The sequence below is a fragment of the Kogia breviceps genome, chromosome 5, assembly GCF_026419965.1.
Source record: "Kogia breviceps isolate mKogBre1 chromosome 5, mKogBre1 haplotype 1, whole genome shotgun sequence".
Lineage (NCBI taxonomy): Eukaryota > Metazoa > Chordata > Mammalia > Artiodactyla > Physeteridae > Kogia > Kogia breviceps.
Genome location: NC_081314.1, coordinates 109,670,667 through 109,686,556, shown reverse-complemented (window position 1 = coordinate 109,686,556; position 15,890 = coordinate 109,670,667). Strand labels below are relative to the sequence as shown.

Here is a 15,890-nt window from a genome sequence, read left to right as displayed (position 1 = left end):
GATGTTTCTTGTTTCTTGAGGTAGGATTGTATTGCTATCACCTTCCCTCTTAGAACTGCTCTTGCTGCATCCCGTAAGTTTTTTTTTGTTTGTTTGTTTGTTTGTTTGTTTGCGGTACACAGGCCTCTCAGTGCTGTGGCCTCTCCCGTTGCAGAGCACAGACTCTGCAAAGTGAATCAGTTATACATATGTTCCCATATCTCTTCCCTCTTGTGTCTCCCTCCCTTCCACCCTCCCTATCCCACCCCTATAGGTTTCCTCTTAGATTTCTTCAGTGATCTCTTGGTTATTAAGTAGTGTATTTTTTTTTTTTTTCCAGTACACAGGCCTCTCACTGTTGTGGCCTCTCCTGTTGCGGAGCATAGGCTCTGGACGCACAGGCTCAGCGGCCATGGCTCACGGGCCTAGCTGTTCCGCAGCATGTGGGATCTTCCCGGACCGGGGCACGAACCTGTGTCCCCTGCATCGGCAGGCGGACTCTCAACCACTGCGCCACCAGGGAAGCCCAGTAGTGTATTCTTTAGTCTCTGTGTTTGTATTTTCTACAGAGTTTTTCCTGTAATTGATATCTAGTCCCATAGTGTTGTGGTCGTAAAAGATACTTGATACGATTTCAATTTTCTTAAATTTACTAAGGCTTGATATGTGACCGAAGATATGATCTATCCTGGAGAATGTTCCATGAGCACTTGAGAAGGAAGTGTATCCTGTTTTTGGATGGACTGTCCTATGAATATCAATTAAGTCCATCTTGTTTAATGTTTCATTTAAAGCTTGTGTTTCCTTATTTATTTTCATTTTGGATGATCTGTCCATTGGTGAAAGTGGGGTGTTAAAGTCCCCTACTATGATTGTGTTACTGTTGATTTCCTCTTTTATGGCTCTTAGCGTTTCCCTTATATATTTAGGTGCTCCTGTGTTGGGTGCATAAATATGTACAAGTATTATGTCTTGTTATTGGATTGATCCCTTGATCATTATGTAGTATCCGTCTTTGCCTTTTGGAATAGTCTTTATTTTAAAGTATATTTTGCCTGATATGAGTATTGCTACTGCAGCTTTCTTTTGATTTCCATTATCATGGAATATTTTTTTCTGTCCCTTCACTTTCAGTCTGTATGTGTCCCTAGGTCTGAAGTGGGTCTCTTATTCACAGCATATATATGGGTCTTTTTTTGGTATCCATTTAGCCAGTCTGTGTCTTTTGGTTGGTGCATTTAATCCATTTACATTTGAGGTAATTATTGATATGTGTGTTCCTATTACCATTTTCTTAATTGTTTTGGGTTTGTTATTGGAGGTCTTTTCCTTCTCTTGTGTTTCTTGCCTAGAGAAATTCCTTTTGCATTTGTTGTAAAGGTGGTTTGGTGGTGCTGAATACTCTTAGCTTTTGCATGTCTGTAAAGGTTTTAATTTCTCTGTCAAATCTGAATGAGATCCTTGCTGGGTAGAGTAATGTTGGTTATAGGTTTTTTCCCTTTCATCACTTTAAATATGTCCTGCTACTCCCTTCTGGCTTGCAGAGTTCATGCTGAAAGATCAGCTGTTAACCTTGGGGATTCCCTTATGTGTTATTTGTTGTTTTTCACATGCTGCTTTTAATATTTTTTCTTTGTATTTAATTTTTGATAGTTTGATTAATATGTGTCTTGGCGTGTTTCTCCTTGGATTTATCCTGTATGGGACTCTCTGTGCTTCTTGGATTTGATTAACTGTTTCCTTTCCCATATTAGGGAAATTTGCATCTATAATCTCTTCAAATATTTTCTCAGTCCCTTTCTTTTTCTGTTCTTCTTCTGCCACCCCTATATTTCGAATGTTGGTGTGTTTAGTGTTGTCCCAGAGTTCTCTTGAGACCGTCCTCAATTCTTTTCATTCTTTCTCCTTCATTGTACTCTGCAGTAGTTATTTCCACTATTTTATCTTCCAGGCTACTTATCTGTTCTAATGCCTCAGTTATTCTGCTATTGATTCCTTCTACAGAATTTTTAATTTCCTTTATGGTGTTCATCATTGTTTGTTTGCTCTTTAGTTCTTCTAGATCCTTGTTAAACGTTCTTTTGTTTGCTCCATTCTGTTTCCAAGATTTTGGATCATCTTTACTATCATTGCTCTGAATTCTTTTTCAGGTAGACTGCCTCTTTCCTCTTCATTTGTTTGGTCTGGTGTGCTTTTACCTTGCTCCTTCATCTGCTGTGTGTTTCTCTGTCTTCTCATTTTGCTTTACTTACTGTGTTTGGGGTCTCCTTTTCACAGCCTGGACGTTCGTAGTTACCGTTGTTTTTGGTGTCTGCCCCCAGTGGCTAAGGTTGTTTCAGTGGGTTGTGTAGGCTTCCTGGTGGATGGGACTAGTGCCTGTGTTCTGTTGGATGAGGCTGGATCTTGTCTTTCTGGTGGGCAGGACCACATCTGGTGGTGTGTTTTGGGGTGTCTGTGACTTTATTATGATTTTAGGCAGCCTCCCTGCTAATGGGTTGCGTTGTATTCCTGTCTTGCTAGTTGTTTGTCATAGGGTGTCCAGCACTGAAGGTTGCTGGTCATTTAGTGGAGCTGGGTCTTAGCATTGAGAAGGAGATCTCTGGGAGAGCTTTCACTATTTCATATTACGTGGAGCTGGGAGGTCTCTGGTGGGCCAATGTCTTGAGCTCGACTCTCCCACCTCAGAGGCATAGGCCTGATACCGGCTGGAGCACCAAGACACTGTCAGCCACAGGGCTCAGAAGAAAAGGGAGAAAAAAAGAAAGAAAGAAGGAAAGAAAAAGAGAGAGAGATAGGGAGGGAGGGAAAATAAAATAATTAAAATGAAGAATGATACATAATTATGAAAAATTAAGTAAGAAGAAAAAGAAAAAAAGAAGGGAGCAAGCAAACCAAAAAATAAGTCCACCAATGATAACAAGCGCTAAAAACTATACTATAAAAAAAAATGGAGAGACAGAACCCTAGGACAAATGATAAAAACAAAGCTATACAGACAAACTCACACAAAGAAGCATACACATACACACTCAAAAAAGAGAAAAAGGAAAAAAATATATATGTCGTTGCTCCCAAAGTCCACCACTTCAATTTTGGGATAATTCATTGTCTATTCAGGTATTCCACAGATGCAGGGTACATCAAGTTGATTGTGGAGATTTAATACACTGCTCCTGAGGCTGCTGAGAGTATTTTCCTTTCTCTTCTTTGTTCTCACAGCTCCTGGGGTTCAGCTTTGGCTTTGGCCCTGCCTTTGCATGTAGGTCACGTGAGGGCATCTGTTCATCGCTCAAACAGGACGGGGTTAAAGTAGCAGCTGATTAGGGGGCTCTGGCTCACTCAGGCCTGGGGGAGGGAGGGGTACAGAATGCGGGGCGAGCCTGCGGCGACAGAGGACAGTATGACATTGCAACAGCCTGAGGTGTGCCGTGTGTTCTCCCGGGGAAGTTGTCCCTGGATCATGGGACCCTGGCAGTGGCGGGCTGCATAGGCTCCTGGGGTGGGGGCGGAGGTGTGGATAGTGACCTGTGGTTGCACACAGGCTTCTTGGTGGCTGCAGCAGCAGCCTTAGTGTTTCATGACCGTCTGTGGTGTCCATGCTGAGACCTGCAGCTTGTGCCCATCCCTGGAGCTCGTTTAGGCAGTTCTCTGAATCCCCTTTCCTCGTGCACCCCAAAACAGTGGTCTCTTGCCTCTTAGGCAGGTCCAGATTTTTTCCTGGACTCCCTCCGGGATTTGTAGCTGTGTCGCACTAGCTCCCTTCAGGCTGTGTTCATGCAGCCAACCCCAGTCCTCTCCCTGTGATCTGACCTCTGAAGCCGGAGCCTCAGCTCCCAGCCCCCACCCACCCTGGCAGGTGAGCAGACAGTCCTCTCAGGCTGGTGAGTGCTGGTCGGCACTGATCTTCTGTGTGGGAATCTCCCTGCTTTGCCCTCTGCACCCCTGTTGCTGTGCTCTCCTCCGTGGCTCAAGCTTCCACCCCACAACCCAGTCTCTGCCAGTGAAGGGGCTTCCTAGTGTGTGGTAACTTTTCCTCCTTCACAGCTCCCTCCCAGAGGTGCAGGTCCCATCCCTATTCCATTGTTTCTGTTTTTTCTTTTTTCTTTAGCCCTACCTAGGTACGTGGGTAGTTTCTTGCCTTTTGGGAAGTCTGAGGTCTTCTGCCAGGGTTCAGTAGGTGTTCTGTAGGAGTTGTTCCACATGTAGATGGATTTCTGATGTATTTGTGGGGAGGAAGATGATCTCCATTTCTTACTCCTCTGCCATCTTGAAAGTCTCAAAGCAGTTGTAAGAGGAAAGTTCATAGCAATAAATACGTCAAGAAAAAAAATGATCTCAAATAAACAGCCTCACTTTGTACTTCAAGGAATCAGAACAAGAAGAACAAATGAAGCCCAGAGTTAGTAGAAGGAAGGAAATAACAAAAGATCAGGGTGGAACTAAATGAAATAGAGACTAAAAAGATGAAAAGAAAGATTGATGAAACTAAGAGATGGTTCTTTTAGAAGATAAATAAAATTGACAAACCTTTAGCTAGACTCACCAAGAAAAAAAGAGGACTAAAAGTAAGAAACAAAAGAGGAGATTCTATAGCCAATTCCACAGAAATACAAAGGATAATAAGAGGTTACATTCATCCCTTGTTATCCGTGGGGGCTTAGTTCCAGGATTTCCCCACAGATACCAAAATCCACGGATGCTCAAATCCCTTATATTAAATGGCCTAGTATTTGCATATAACCTAAGCACATTCTCTCATATACTGTAAATCATCTCTAGGTTACTTGTAATATCTAATACAATGTAAATGCTATGTAAATGTAAATACAAAGTAAATGCTTTGTAAATCATTGCTAGTGCTCAGCAAATTCAAGTTTTGCTTTTTGGAACCTTCTGGAATTGCCCCTCCCCCCAATATTTTTGATCTGTGGTGGATTGAATCCATGGATGCGGAACATACTGATATAGAGATTTGACTATACCATGGATAATTATACCCCAGTAAATTTAACAATTGAGTAGAAATGGATAAATTCCTACATACATATACTGCCTACCAAGAATGAATCATGAAGAAATAGAAAATCTGAACAGTGCAATTATTAGTAAAGATATTGAATCAGTAATCCAAAACCTCTCAAAAAACAAAAATCCAGGACCCAGACATCTTTACTGGCACATTCTACCAAACATTCAAACAATTAAATACCAACCCTTCTCAAACTCACCAAAAAACAGAAGAGAAGGGAACACTTCCAAACTCATTTTACAAGGCCAACATTACCTTAAAGTCAAAACCAGACAAGGATATCATGAAAGAAAATTACAGGTTAATGTCCCAGGTGAACATAGATGCAAAAATCCTCAATCAAATATTAACAAACTGAATGCGACAATACATTAAAATTTTGACAGAATAGAACTAACAACTCCTAAAATTTGTATGGAACCATAAAAGACCCCAAATAGTCAAGGCAATCTTGAGAAAGAAAGACAAAGCTGAAAGCATCATACTTCCTGATTTCAAACTAAGTTGACCCTTGAACAATGGGGGGCTAGGGACACCAACTTTCCCATCCCCTGTGCAGTTGAAAATCTGTGTATAACTTTACATTCAGCCCTTGTATCCAAGGTTCCACATCCACAGATTGAACCAACTGAAGATTGTGTAGTACTATAGTACATATTTAGGGGAAAAAAATCCAGGTATAAGTGGACCTGTGCAGTTCAAACCCAAGTTATTCAAGGGTCAACTGTATATTACAAAACTTATAGTAATCAAAACAGTATGGTACTGACATAAAAACAGACACATAGGTCTTCGAAAAGAATAGGGAGCCCAGAAGTAAACCAACACATATATGGTCAGTTAATTTATGACATAGGAGCCAAGAATATACAGTGGGGATTGGACAGCCTCTTTAATAAATGGTGTTGGGAAAATTGGACAGCCAAATTCAAAAGAATGAAATTGGACCACTATCTCAAACCATACACAAAAATCAACTAACAATGGTTGTAAGAATCAAATGTAAGACCTGAAACTGTCAAACTCCTAGAAGAAAACATAGGTGGCAAGCTCCTTGACATTGTTCTTGGTGATAATTTATTTGGATTTGACACCAAAAGCAAATGAAACAAAAAAGAAAAATTAACATGTGGGACTACATCAAAGTAAATAGTTTCTGCACAGCAAAGGTAACCATCAAAATGAAAAGCAACTTTACTGAATGAGAGAAAATATTTGCAAATTATATATCTCATAAGGGGTTAATATCCAAAATACAGAAAGTATAAAGACTCATACAACTCAATAGCAAAAAACAATCAGATTTTTAAAAAATGGGCAGATCTGAATAGACAATTTTGCAGAGAAGACATACAGATGACCAACAGGTATATGTAAATGTGTTCAGCATCACTAATCATCAGGGAAATGCAAATCAAAACCACAATAAGCTATCATCTCACACCTGTTAGAATGGCTATTATCAAAAAGACAAGAAGTAGTAAGCTTTGCAAGGATGTGGAGAAAGGGAATCCTTGTGCACTGTTTTTGGGAATGTAAATTGGTGCAGCCACTATGGAAAGTGCTACTATGGAAGTTCCTCAAAAAATTAAAAATAGAACTACCATATGATACAGCAGTTCCACTTCTGGGTATTAATATGAAAGAAGTAAAAATATTAACTTAAAAAGATATTGCCAACCCTATGTTCATTGCTATTTACAGTAGCCAAGATACGGAAGCAACCTAAGTGTCCATTGATAGGTGAAAGGATAAAGAGATGTGATATGTATGTATGTGTGTGTGTGTGTGTGTGTGTGTGTGTGTGTGTGTGTGTGTATATATATATGTGTGTGTGTGTGTATATATATGTATGACTATTACAAGCCATAAAAGAGAATACAGTTTTGCCATCTGCAACAACGTGGATGGACCTTGAGGTTATTATGCTAAGTGAGATAAGTCAGACAGAGAAAGTCAAGTACTCTAACGATTTCAGTTATATATGGAATCTAAAAGAAAAGAAAACAAAACTGTAGTCATAGATACAGAAAACAGATTGGTGGTTGCCATAGGTGGGAGTTGGGGGTAGGCCAAATGGGTGAAGGTGGTTAAAAGGTACAAACTTTCCAGTTATACAATAAATAGGTCATTGAATGTATGTATAGCTTGGTGACTATATAGTTAATAATACTGTATTGTAAATTTGTAAGATGCTAAGAGAGTAGATCTTGTAAGCTCTTATCATAGGAAAAAACATTATGGCTATAATGTGATGACGGATGTTAACTAGACTTGTGGTGATCATTTTGGAATATATGCAAGTATCAAATTATTGTACACCTGAAACTAATATGTTATATATAAATTATATTGCAATTAAAAATTTTTCCTAGGATGAAGGTACGAAGGCAAACATTTTTTTAATATTTAATAAAAATAAATATGTGACTCACCTTGGCTGTAGCTTATTGGTTATATTTTTCTTAAGCCATGGACTTTTGAAAAAGTTTTCCATTCTAATTTTGGAACTGGGGGGATGGAATATAATTTCCTGCTGTTCTTATAGGGAATAATCACAAGTAAGTTTATTTTTGTTTCCTTTTTTACTTTCTTTTTGATTAAGATAGGTTTATAGGTGGAGATAAGTTTATAAGTTATGGATAAGTTTTATAGGTTATATAAATCAATATCTCTTTAGGGAAATGTAAGTCATGCTAGGTAATTCAGTAGAGAGAATTTAATTTAACTTATAGAACCAGTTTCTTAGTTGTTAGAAGATCTGAAAGAATAGACCAAGGAGAGGATGATGAACCTAGACTTAGTAACTAGTAGTTAAGTTGCTGTTAGTCCTGGAAATAAAAGGACAAAGGCACAAGGTTGGAATACTAGAACTCAGAGACTGGAAATGGTTTATGAGGGGAAAAAGCATTGACTTGTGTGTGAGGAGACCTCGGAAGAAATATTATTACTGATAAAGAGGTCCCAGAAGAAGAAGGGCAGGGGGAAAAAACCGCTTATTCCTCCTTTCCTCCTAACTTTCAGTTTTCTACCATTGCCTCCCTTGATCAAACTTAACCATTAACCAGTTGGCTTCTGCATAACTGACAGATATCTCTGGGGTATTTTCCCCCATCAGTTTAGGTAATAAAAATGTATTGAGAAGTTCTGGGATGGTAGTTATTGCCTCCCAGCCTCGAGGGAGGAACCAACAGTGTAGGAAACCACTGAAAAATCACACACTGTCGCAACACCTCAGGCCAACACAGTGAGGAGGAAAGTCATTCCCCTGAAAATGGGTCAGTTTTCGTTCATCTAGGAAGGGTTGGGAGGACTGGAGCAGAGGGAACCATCACACGATACTGGGGTCAGGGTGGGGTTTGCTGGACCCCAACCTGGCTCCTCAAACACCAAGGGAGAAAGAGATTCATTTCTTCTCTGAGGGAGGAGTTCTTGGTCACTAGGCTCAATTCTTATCCTTTATAAAGCTGTCACTTCCTTGGGTGAAACTTTCATCCTGTAGGTTCATCACAAGGTTGTCAGCAGTGAGATGGATATGATTCTGTGGTGTGCTGATTGTCTTGGAGGTCAGAGACCTCTGTTTTTGAAAGATATTTTCACTGATTATTGAATTTTTGGTTGACAGGATTTTTATCCTCAGTACTTTAAAAGGTGTCCATCCATTGTTTTCTGGCTTGCGCAGTTTTTGTTTTCCTGATGAAAAGTCTGCCGTCCTTATTTTTTTTCCCTGTATATAATGTGCCCTTTTGGGAAGCTGCTTTTAAGATTTTTCTCTATCACTTTTTTTTTTTGAGTAGGTAACACATGTTCGTGTTTCAAAATTCAAAAATTATGGTGAGCATACAAGGAGATATTGTTCAATTTACATCCTTCAATTTCATTTACAGTGGAAACGCTCATTTCCATTTACATAGGCAAACAATGTAATTGTTCTCTTGGGTTTCCTTCCAGAGATATTTTATGCATGTACAAGAAAAAAAATCATGTTTCCTTTTCCTCCATTTTACAAAAATGCTAGTGTAGTGTGCGCACTGTCTTGTACCCTTTCTTCATTCAGATATCTTCATTCATATATCTTTCCCCATCATAGAAAAACTATCATCAGTCATTATAATGATTGTAGAGTATTTAACTGTTATGGATATATAAAAATTTTAACTAACTGATACTCATTAATGGGTGTTTAGATTATGTTCCAATCTATTGCTGTTATCAACAGTAATGAATCTTGAATTTTAATGAATTGCCACATGTGAGTGGCACTTGGAATATGTACAGGCATACCTTGTTTTGTTGCACTCTCCTTAATTTGATTCGCAGATAACTGTTTTTTGCAAGTTGAAGGTTTGTGGCAACCCTGTGTTGAGCAGGTCTGTTGGTGCTCAACAGAATTTGCTCATTTCATGTCTCTTTGTCATGTTCTGGTGATTGTCATAATGTTTCACACTTTTTCATTATTATTACATTTGTTATGATCTGTGATCAGTGATCTCTGTGATGTTACAACTACAACTCACTGAAGGCTCAAATGATGGTTAGCACTTTTTAGCAAGAAAGCATTTTTAAATTAAGGTATATACTTTTTTATACATAATATTATTGCACACTTAATAGATTATAGTATGTATAGTGTAAACATAACTTTTATATGCACTGGGAAACCAAAAAATTCATGTGTCTTTATTGCAGTATTTGCTTTATTGCGGTGATCTGGACCTGAATCTGCAATATCTGAGGTATACCTGTGCAAGGATTTTTGTATATTGTACAGGTATCATGGGAGTAGACATGCTAGATCAAAGAGTCTTAGGTTTGTCATTTTGATAGTGCCAAATTTTCTCTGTAGAAGTTGAGGCAATTTACAATATTGCCAGCCATATAAGAGAGGACCTGTTTCCCTACATCTTTGTCAATGCATTATTTTATAAATTTTTAAAATTATTATAATTTTCAAACCTACACAGAAGTAGAAGGAATAGTATAATGAACTGCCCTTACCCATCACCAGCTTCAATGATTATCAATATATCATCAGTCTTCTTTCATCTGTACCTCCACACTCTTTACCCATTGCTAGTTATCTTTTTTTAATAGCTGTATTGAGGCATAATTTCCATGTCATTAAGTTCATGCAGTTTAAGTATCATTAAATGATTTATAGTAAATTTATAAAGTTGTGCAGCCGTCACCACAATCCAGTGTTACTACATTTTCTCCACCTCTAAAATATCCCTCATACTTTCAGACAATTTCCAGCCCAAGGCAACTACTGATCTGTTTTCTATCTTAATAGAGCTGCTATACGTAGACATTTCATGTAAACAATATGTCACAACATGTAGGCTTTTACATATGAGTACTTACATTTAGAGTAATGTTATTGAGGTTCATTCATGTTCTAGCATTTATCAGTAGCTCATTCATTTTTGTGCTGGATAGTAATCCATTGTATGGATATAGTACATTTTGTTTTTATGATCAGCAGTTGATAGATATATGGATTGTTTGCAGTTTTTTGGCTATGAACATTTTTGTACAAATGTTTTTATTTCTCTTGAGTAGATACCTAGGGATGGAATTGCTAGATGCTATGATAAGTTTATGTTTAACTTCGGTTTAACATAGAACTGCCAAACTTGTTTCCAAAGTGACTACACCATTTAAAATTCTAACCAGCTATCTAGAAAGGTTTCTGTGTCTCCATATGTTCACTAACACTTGTGATTATTTGTCTTTTTCATGATAGCTATTCCAGTAGTTGTGTAGTGGTATCTTATTTTGGTTTTAATTTGCACTTCCTCAGTGCTGTTGATGGAAATATCCTTTCATGTACCTATATGCTATTGCGTATCTTCTTTGGTAAAATGTCTGTTCAAATCTTTGCCCATTTTTAAATTGGATTGTTTGCCTTATTAAGTTTTAAGAGTTCTTTATATATTCTGGTTGCACATTCTTTGTCAGATCTATGATTTGTAAATACTTTTACCTATTCTGTGGCTTGTCTTTTCATTTTCGTATTGGTGTCTTTTAGAATCTGTTGCTGGTTTTAAGAAACTTGATTACAATTTTCCTTGTGTAATATCTCCCACATTTCTTACTCTTAAGCTTTTGGGAATTTTGGATTTGTACTTTTTTACCAAATTTGGGAAATTCTGTCAAGAATTTTTTTAGGAAAACTAAAGAAATAAGGTGGAAACTTATGGAGGTCTTTCACAGGATTATCATAAATTATATCCTACATTGCTTATTTGTCAGAATTTTCAGAATTTGCTATTTAGCCAACTGATAAGAAAGCTAAGAAAAAACATGTATCTATAGATATTTCACAAGAATATGTAGAAATTTATTTCCTTTCTTAAAATGAATTAAATAAATATTACAAATAAATTTTATTTTCAGTTGTAAAAAAAAAAAGAATTTTTTTAGGAATCACCATTATGTTTTCTTAAAGGACACCACTTGAAGGGAATCCACAGTTGACCCACACCTGACTGATTGTTCTGTTCATTTTTTTCCGTCTTCTTTTGTGTGTGTTTTGTTTTAGTAATGCTATACCTTGTTTTTACTGATTTTATCTTCTGAAGAGTCTAATCTGACATTAATCCCATACAGTGTATTTTTCATCTCAGACATTGTATTTTTGTATTTATAAAAGTTTTAATTGGGTCTTTTATGTCTTCCATTTCTCTGCTTAACCTGATTATTCTTTACCTTAGGAGTTGTCAGACTATGGCCCATGGGGTCAAATGCTACCCATGGCTGTTTCTGTTTTTTTTTTAATATGGCTCCCAAGCTAAGACTGGTCTTTATATTTTTAAACAATGGTGTTTAAAAAAAATGTGAGAGAGACTTAATGTGGCCCAGAAAGCCTAAAATATTATCTGGCAACCCAGGCTCCACCCTCAACACAATATAACAGTGGAGGAATTTGAAGACAGTGGTGCATTGAAGGTCATGATAGCAACAACCCACATGATAGCAATAACACAAACTCACTTAACTCATGAGTAGATTTATTTAAATGCCCAACAGTAAAGGCTAGCAGAAGAAAAGGCTTGTCTGTTTCCAGGCACCAATTTTATTAACATCTGTTTATACTTTCATATATCATAAAGTCCAGCTTTCAGTCAAAAATTATAGACACATAAAGAAGAGAAAGAAAAAAATGCACTATCAAGAGACAAAGCAATTTGTAGAATCAAATTTAGATATAAAGATCTAGTGGGAAAAGTGGATAACATGGTTGAACATATTGAGAATTTCAGCAGAGAGCTGGGACACTTTTTAAGAAAGATTCATATGGAAATGCTGGAAATAAAAAATATAGTAACAGATGAAGAATGCCTCTGATGTGCTCATCAGTAGAGTCAACACAACGCAACTGAGGAAAGAATGAATGAACTCAAATATAGGTCAGAAGAAATTACCCAAACTAAATGACAAAGAGAAAAAGAGAAGAAAACAGAACAGAGCATCTGAGAGCTTTGGGAAAATATAAAATTGTATAACATATGTCTGTTAGAATCCCAGAAAGAGAAGAAAAAAGAAGCAGAAGAAGTACAAAATAGTAGCCATGAATTTTTCAAATATAATGAAAGATGTTAAACCACAGGTCTAAGAAACTCAGAACAACAAACAGAATAATTTCAAACTCTCTCTCTCAGACTACCACCTAGGTCTCCTAGATGCATCACATTCAAACTCGAGAAAATCTTGAAGGCCACCAGAGACAAAGACATTACCTAATTTAGAAAGCTACAGCAGGCATCTCAGAAACTATGCAAGCCAGAACACAGTCAAGTGACATCTCTTTAAAGATGTGCTGAAAGAACAATTCTTTCAACTATCAATTCGAGAGGGAGAAATAAAGATGTTTTCAGGGAAGCAAAAACTGAAAGACTTTATTCCCAGAAGACCTGAACTACAAAAAAAGTAGCACAAGTATGATGCCAGACAGAAAATCTACCTAAAGAAATGAAGAGATCTGAAAATGGTACAAGCTTGAAGATGCAGTTGACCCTTGAATGGTGGAGGGGTTAGGGGCACCAACCTCCCACACAGTTGAAAATTTATGTAGAACTTTACAGTCAGGCTTCCATTTCTGCAATTCTGCATCCGTGGATTCAGCCAATCACAGATTGCATAGTACTTTAGTACATATTTATTGAAAGAAATCTGCGAATAAGTGGACCTTCACAGTTCAAATCTATGTTGTTTAAGGGCCAACTGTAAATATAAAATTGAATTAAAAAATTTTTTAGTCACTGTGAAACATAACTATCTAATGCAGGGGTTGGTGAACATTTTTTTTTTTAAAGGCCAGATACTTTAGCCTTGCAGATCATAGAGTAACTACTCAACTCTGCTCTCGCAGCACCAAGGTAGCCATAGACAACATAAATGAATGCATGTGGCTGTGTTCCAGTAGAACTTTTACAGAAACTGGCAGCCAGCCTGTGGGTTATATTTTCTAAGTGCTGAGATTAAAGCAAAAATTGTAGTGAAATATTGTTTGTAGCATGTGAAATTTAAATGAATGACAAAAAGAGCACAAGGATTATTATACTTAAGGCAGCATAATATCATTTGAAGGTAGGCTAGGACTTATATATATATTAAACCCTAGAGTAATCACTAAAAACATTGAATACAGAGATGGATATATTAAGCAAAAATGGAGATAAAATGGAATCATAAAATCACTCAATCCAAAAGAAGGTGGAAGAAGCATCAGATGAAGCAATGAACAGAGCACAAATCCATGGTAGGTTTTAATCCAAGCAATATATATAAATTGTCTAAACCTATTAAAAAAGACAAATTGGTTGAATAGAAAAGCAAGTTCCAACAGATATATATCCATACCCCTGTGCCCTTTTTTAGATAAACAGGTACACACTTTTCTACACTCTGCTTTTTTCACTTAATATTATATCTTGGAGATCACTCAATAGTGATACAGAGATAGTCCAAATTCCTTTTTACATCTAACAGTATTGTGTAGATGTACCATAGTTCATTCAACATGCCTTCTAATGATAAGTATTTGGATTGCTTCCATTGTTTTCCTATTACAAATAGTGCTATGAGTAATATCCATTGGCATACATCTTGTTGTATGTTTGCCAGTAGATTTTTGGGATAGGCTCCTAGAATCTGTGTCAAAGGATGAATAGATATGTAATTTTGTTAAGTAGTCTCAAAGTTCCCTTTATACAGCTTTTACCATTTTGCATTCTCACCCATAAAATAAAGCTTTACCTCCAACCTCACCACAGTTTTGTGTTGTCAAAATTTTGATTTTTTGCTAAGCTAATAGAAGAGAAATGGCACTTCAATGTGGTTTTAATTTGTATTTTTCTTACTGTGAGTGAAGGTGAACAAATACCCTTTTGCATATACTTAGAGACCATTTTGTTTCATTTTCCATGAGCTACCTGTTTATATTATCTCAAGCCCATTTTCTATAAGTTAGTTGGACTTTTTCTTCTCAGTTTTTATAAACTCTTTATGTATTAGGGATATTAACCCCTTCCTCTGATGTTAGTTACAAATGTATATGTTTTCATTTATGTTTTGCTTTCCTTATGGAATTTATATTTTCAGACATTTTAAAATGTAATTAAAATTTATCAGTGTTCTGTTGCTTCTGACATTTGAGCCATAGTTAAGAAAAAGTTCTCTATAACCAAGTTATATGTGATTACTTCTGATATTTGTAGTGTTTAATTTTTTATATTTAGGTTTTTTATCCATTTTGAATTTTTTCTTATGTTTGGAAGTTGGAGTGAATCAATTTTGTCTTTTAATGTTGGGCTATCTGATATGGAGTAATAAACATTTTCCCTGATTTGAGATGCTGTTTTTGTCATATACTCATTTTTCACATGCAGTTGTCCTATTTTGGGATTTTCCATTTTATTTCATTAGGCTATTTGTTGATGTGTCAGTATAATGCCAGTTGAATTATAAAGGCTTTACAAAATGTTTTAATATTGGCAAGTTCCTTTTCATTGCTCATGCTATTTCATGGTTTTGCTAGATATTAACTTTGTAATCAACTTTCTACTTTCAGAAAAACTTGAAGATATGTAAATTTATAAATTAAGAGAATTTAATACTTAACTTACTGAAGTACATATTTTATATGCTCTTTATCTTCCTCCAGTTCAAAAACACTGGAACACTAAGGCTGAAACTTCTCCTTCCAACTTTAATGTTATTGATGCCATGTATTTTTGCTATGACTTTTAAAAACCCAGATGAAATTATTATTATTGCTTCGTGCTATCAAATGTTTTAGCCTATATGCTTACTAATTTGCATCTTAGACTCTTTTTGCTAATTTAATTTCCTGTGTCTTTGTAAACAGTCTATTATTCTCTGGTTGTTTATATATTGTTCTTTGTATTTGGCATTTTATAGCTTACTGTGATTAGCTAGGTATAGATTTATTTTTATTAATCATTATTGAGATTTCCTGGGCTTCCTGTACCTGAGGATTGGTGTCTTTCATCAGTTATGAAAAATTCTTACCCAGTTTTTATCTTAGCTTCATTCTCTCATTTTTTTTTTGAAGTATGATTAGGCATGTTAGACTTGTACATTCTATTCCTCATGTCTTTAACTCTTGCTTGTATTTTCCATCTCTTTGTCTCTGTATTGCACTTTATTTTTTTACAGATCTTTCAGTTTACCAGTTCTTTTCTTCAGCTGTGTCTAATCTGCAATTAAATATGTTCATTGGCTTTTAATTTCATTGATTTTACTTTTTATTTCTATAAGTTTTTTGACTGCTTTTTTATCATTTTAATATTCCTTTATTCCTTAATATTATCCTCATTTTATATTCTGGGTCTGGTTTAAATATATAAAGTCTTCA

At 36.3% G+C, this 15,890-nt stretch overlaps 1 protein-coding gene across 3 annotated transcripts in view; it reads left to right on the top strand.

Moving 5' to 3' along the window:
- Positions 1 to 15,890, top strand: part of ZNF654 (zinc finger protein 654) — a 95,276-nt gene that overhangs the window by 37,391 nt on the left and 41,995 nt on the right. The gene's annotated exons all lie outside the window — the stretch shown is intronic.